Source organism: Otolemur garnettii, unplaced genomic scaffold (genome assembly GCF_000181295.1).
Source record: "Otolemur garnettii isolate 467f Iridium unplaced genomic scaffold, OtoGar3 scaffold00007, whole genome shotgun sequence".
Classification (NCBI taxonomy): domain Eukaryota; kingdom Metazoa; phylum Chordata; class Mammalia; order Primates; family Galagidae; genus Otolemur; species Otolemur garnettii.
In genome coordinates this window covers 10608827-10615031 of record NW_003852402.1, presented here as the reverse complement: position 1 = coordinate 10615031, position 6205 = coordinate 10608827, and positions in this window count along the sequence as shown.

The window sequence follows — 6205 nt, the reverse complement described above, 5'->3', positions numbered from 1 at the left end:
GCCGGTTGAGCTATAGGCGCCGAGCCCTGACTTGCTATTATGGATGAAAAGTTTAGATTTCTTACACACTCTCACCCCTTCTCCCCATCCTCTCAACGTGATTTTCGTTAAATGCGTATGTGTTCCTGTTATTAATGCAATGTAAATATTATTTCCTGCTCAGCCAGGAGTTAATAATTATCTCATTCATTGGCTTAGTTTTTCTGTTTTTAAAAATATCTTCATTTTTGGGGTGGCGCCTGTGGCTCAAAAGGGTAGGGCACCGGTCCCATATGCCTGGAGGTGGCAGGTTCAAACCCAGCCCTGGCCAAAAAAAAAAAAGGAAAAAAAATCTTCATTTTTCTAAGGCTAAGCACCTCTATACACTCCTACAGCTCATACAAACCTCACAATGGCATTTCCAATCTCAGTGATCATTTTCGCTTGGAGGCTGCTGAAGTCCTCTTCTTGGGGCCAGTGGCCTCTTAGACCTGGGCGCAGTGACTTCCAGAGATTCCCCCTGCATCATTTACGGGGGATTCTGTTCAGCTTTTTTCAGTGTTAATCCACTTTCTTAAATACTAAGTTTTCCTTTTGGGCTGTTTTACTTTCTGATTTTTTTTTGGGGGGGGGACAGATCCTCAAGCTGTCCCCCTGGGCAGAGTGCTGTGGCATCACAGCTCACAGCAACCTCCAACTCCTGGGCTCTGGCAATTCTCCTGTCTCCGCCTCCCAAGTAGCTAGGACTCCAGGTGCCCGCCACGACAGCTATTTTTTTTTTTTTTTTTTTGGTTGCAGCCATCATTGTTTGGCGGGCCCAGGCTGGATTCGAACCCACCCGCTCAGGTGTATGTGGCTGGCACCTTAGCTGCTTGAGCCCCAGGTGCTGAGCCTTACTTTCTGATTTTGATGGAGTATTGCTTCCAGTAACTTCCTGACTAAGTGTGTATGTTCGAGAATACTTAATTATCTTCCCATACTTGTTGATAGCTAGGCTGGGTATAGAATTCGAAGTTGAGAATCTCTTTGCTTCACTGATAGAAAGCATCTATGTACCCGTGTCTCTAGCTTCCAGCATTATTCTTATTCCAAATCTATTGTATGTAAGTTGAGGTAACTTTTTTTCTTTGTTCCAGAAGCTTCTAGGATGTTTGCTTTATCCCCGAATTTATGAAATTTCATAACATTGTGATTCAGTTGGTCTTTTTTCATTCATTGTTTTTGTCACAAAGTGGGCTGTTTTAATCTGGAGGTTTGTGTTATTCAGTTCTGAGAAAGACTTTTCTGTTATTTCTTTCTGGACTCCTGTTATTTGAATATTGGGTCTCCTGGTTTAAACCTTTAATTTTCTGTTGTTCACCCTTTACCATTTTGTTCTATTTCCTGGGAGTCTTTTTGTTACCTTTTTTTATCTTCTATTCCTTCTATTTTTAGCTCAGAATATTAATTAAGGGGTACAAGTGTTTTTGCCACACGGACACCTTGAATAATGGTTAAGTCAGGGTTTTTGGTGTGCCCATCTCCAGAGCTTCTTTTTTTCCTTTGCAATCGATGTATTTTTCATTCCCAAGAGCTCTTTTCTGTTTTCTGATTGCTCTTTTGCTATGGCATTCCGGGATTATTTGTGAGTATGTGTTTCCTGATCTCTTCAAAGAGGGCAAAGATGATTTCTTTAAAGTTTTCTTCTGCTTACTGCATTGTCCCCATTTCTTTTTTTCTTTTTCTTTTTTGAGACAGAGTCTCACTTAGTTGCCCTGGGTAGCGTCATAGCTTACAGCAACATCAAACTCTTGGACTCAAGTAATCCTCTTGCCTCAGCTTTGAGTAGCTGAGACTATAGGCACCCGCCACAATGCTCAGCTGTTTTTTACAGACGGGGTCTCACTCTTGCTCAGGCTTGTCTCAAACTCCTGAGCTCAAGCAATCCACTCACCTGAGCCTCCCAAAGTGCTAGGATTACAGGTGTGAGCCACCTCACCCTGCCTGTCTCTATTTTTTCTTTCTTTCTTTCGAGACAGAGCCTCAAGCTATTGCCATAGGGATAGTGCTGTGGCATCACAGCTCACAGCAACCCCCAACTCCTGGGCTTAAGCAATTTTCCTGCCTCCACCTCCCCAAGTAGCTGGGACTACAGGTGCTCATCACAACGCCCAGCTATTTTTTTTTTGTTTCAGCTGTTATTGTTGTTTGGCGGGCCGGGCTGAATTCAAATCCACCAGCTCAGGTATATGTGGCTGGCGCCTTAGCCGTTTGAGCCACAGGCACCGAGCCCTGTCTGTATTTCTTGCTAGTTTCTTTCCTTCTACTTGTCTGGGTCTCTTTCACATTACAGCTTTCTTCAGCTAATCATTCTTGGTTATCCATTCCTGTTTGAGAATAAGGAATTAAAAATCAGACTGGAACTCAAAAGTAGTGCTTGCACAGAGATAAGCATGCCTGTGGGACAGCTGGATCTTTGGTCAAGGACACCCAGGTGTCAGCATCTGTAACACTTTCCTCTGGGATAACCAGATCCTCAAATTTCCTGTCTGGGTAAATGTAGGTCTGGGTGCTAATGGGTGCTAATGCCCCTGAACTAGGCCAGGGAAGGGGGCCAGAGTCACCTTGTTCAGTATTCATATAACCCCCCTGTATCAGGTAGATTTTGCTGCCTAACAACCACCAAGTTCTGTGGCACTCAGTTCACTCACACAGCTTCGGGTCAGCTGGTAGGACTGGCCTTGACGGGGCTGACGTGTGTCAAGTTGCAAGGCTGTCACGCAGGAGGACAACTCTGCTCCATGCTTCTCTTAGACTCTTGGGACCAGTACGTTCGTCCAGGGAAGGGTGGGCACTGACAGCACAAGAGAGTGTGCCCTGGGTGCAAGCACTCTCCAGTCCCTCCTTCTGATGCATGTGGTAACATCCCAGTTGCCTCACAAGTCACAGGCCAGGCCTCGCAGCAGGGCAATGGGGAAATACACTCCTCCCGTGGACATGGAGGTGCAGGAGTGATTACTCGCTAAGTATAATCAGATCTACAAAATCTCCAAATATCAGCCTGCTGCCTCGCCCCCATGCTACTCTATAGCTGGTGTCCCTGGGTCCTGAGCATTCTGGCTGAATTTTCCCTGCCTGGGTTAGGGAGGAGTGGTTTCCTGGTTGCATAGTGCAAAGGACAGGACCTGGAAGGTGGTATCTAACTCCTCTTTAAACAGACTCCCAAACATCCCCTTGTTTTCAGCTTCCTGCCTCACTCTCGGTGGAGTCTGGTCTTCCAGTTCTGACCCTCCCCGGGATGCTCCAGGGCCAGCTGGTTTAATATTTTCCATCTCCAAACTCCCCCTCTCCCCCACTATGCAACAGCAGGCACTAAGGTTCGCCTTCCTGGACTCTGTTAAATCATTTACTACCCCTCCATCTGCTCTCGGTGCTTGCGGTTTGAGGTTACAGGTGTCTCCTGGTTTCTTTGAAAATGGGAGTTTGTGTTTCTGTTTCTTGTTCTCATTACTGTAGTGGCTGCTTTTAGCAAGGGGGAGGGAGTGGAAACATCTCCACCTAGCATCTTGAGCCGAGAATGTCTTCCTTTCCATGTGGAATCTACTTCTGTGATATGTGGATCGAGTCACATGGAAGATGTTTGTTTACACACCTGTCTCTCACACTGGCCTCTGAGCACCTAGTGAGCAAGGGTCTATGTCCACCCATCTCTGCGCCTCTGCCTCCTGCCACAGCTTGGTGTGGAGCGTGTGGTTAGTAAGTGGGACTGGATTGAGTTGAATTTGGGATTATACAGATAACTGCTCATTACCCCTTCCTTGAGATCCTCTCCAGAAGTCTTCTAGAGACATCTGGATCTGCCCCTCCCTCCCCAGAGCCTGTCCTGCCCTGCCTACCATGTGCCATGAAGCCTGGATGGACTCAGATGTCCCCAAGGTTTGGTATTTCTCTAGATTGGGCATGGAGTGTAGGAAGCAGAAGTCACAGACCAAAGAAGCAGATTCCTGCCCCCAAAGCCATTGTTTTGGCATCAACGTCTGTGTAACAAACCACCCTAGAATGTAGCAGCTTATGACAATAGCCACGTTATTACTACTCATGATTCTGTCTGTGGGCTGGGCTCAGTCAGGTGGCTCTTCTCTTCCACGTGGCAGTGACTGGGGCTGCAGTAACCTGGGACCTCAAGTGGGCTGGCATGCCCCAGATAGCTCACATACATGGCTGGCACCTTGATAGGGATGCCAGGAGGCCAGGCTCAGCCGGTCACTCACTGGTGTGGTTGGGTCTCTCTCCCTCTACTAAAGTCTGTTTTCTAATCCCCTTACATGCTTGTATAAATAACAAACGTGCATCCAGCATGGATTAGGGGCCCACCACACTCTAGGGTCTTGGTGCTAAATGGTGAACAAAACACACAGGTCCTTGTCTCCTGGAGCTTGCAGTCTAGAAGGGAAGTGCTTGTTAAACAAGTTGACTTATTTAATAAATGCTTAAATATAAACAGTGATGAACGCTGTTCTTCAACAGAAGCAAGGAGAGAGGCAGGAAGAGGTGACTGACGTTGAATTTGGGGTGACTACGGAGGAAGCTTGGGGAGACTAAGTGTTGGGATGGAGGGAAGGAACAGCTTGAGCAAATATCTTAGCATGAGAAAGGGCGTGGGACTCACTGGAGATGCTGGACAGCAGTCCTGAGGATGGAGATTTGCAAGGAGGGGGCGACTGGCACTAGGCGGTGCCTATGGGGTCTTGCAGGTGAGGGGGTTTCATGCTAATTGTCCCAAGATGCTATGGAAGTTGTTTTTGTTTGTTTGTTTAGCAGGCCCTGGCTGAGTTCGAACCTGCCACCCCTGGTGCATGGGGCCAGTGCTCTAACTATTGACCTACAGGCACCCAGTCGTTGTGGAAGTTGTTAAACAAGGGAATGATCTGATCCGATTTGTATTTTATTGTGATCATCCTGGCTGCTCTGTGGAGATAGAACCCCAGCCCAGGGCAAGTGGAAACCAGGAGACCAGTCAGGAGGTGTGAGAGTTCAGGTTGGTGTTCACCAAATATCCCTTCTCCTCCAACTCCAGGAGGAACCCCTTCCCTGCCCCATGGCATCGGGTGGGCTCCACAATCTGGAGTGTGAGCAGAGGTCTTAAATACGCTTGCGTGGCACGGCTTGGTGTCTTCTGCTCCTGCGATCGCCATGGGAAGAACATGCTCTGAGTAACACTGCTCTAAGGAGGATGAGAGATGCGTGGGACAGACTTGGACACACGTCTGACTCACTCTCCAACCTTAGGTTTGGTACATCTTTTTTTTTGAGACAAAGTCTCACTCTGTTGCCCTGGATTGAGTGTCATGGCATCATTACAGTTCACAGCAACTTAAAACTCTTGGGCTCAAGCCATCTTCTTGCCTCAGCTTCCTGAGTAGGGGGGACTACTGGTGCCCGCCACAATGCCCAGCTACTTTTACAGACGAGGTCTTGCTCTTGCTCAGGCTGGTCTCAAAGTCCTGAGCTCAGACAATCCACTTGCCTCGGCCTCTCAGAGCGCTGGAAGTACAGGTGTGAGCCCCTGTGCTCAGCCTGGAATGTGGTCTCAGTAACCATTTGCTGAATGATTAAATGATTGAATGAGCCAGTGGTTGTGTAAGCATTTTCTTTTTTTTTTTTAATTTAATTTTTTTTTTTGTAGTTTTTTTTGGCCAGGGCCAGGTTTGAACCCTCTACCTCTGGTATATGGGGCCAGCACCCTACTCCTTGAGCCACAGGCACCGCCCTGTGTAAGCATTTTCAAAGGGAGGAGGATGTTACGGCCTCTGAGTGGTATGATTATGTTTGTAAATGAGGATGATCCCCAGGCTGCCCAGTGGAAGATGAGGCCTAGGCAGAGACAGTGGAGGCAGGAGGGCCAGTGAGGAGGCCTCACAGCAGCGGGGACAAGGGGATGGATTTAATAGGTATTGGGGAGTCAAATTGTCCAGGCTTGGTGACCAGTGAAAGCTGGAGTGACAGAACAAGAGGAGCCTGGGGGACTCCAGAGCCTCTGCTTTGGAGGAAGGAATGGGGAGCAGCCAGGCTCTGAGACAGAGCTGCAGGTGACACCGCCTTGTTTGGCAGGTGCTCTCCTCACCCACCAAGCTGGGATTTCATAACAAGAAGGGGTCAAGTCTGATGCAAACAGCCCTGGACACCCAACCCAGGCCCGGCACTAGGCGGGCACTGGGGCGTGGCTGTTGTCACATGAGCGAGCACC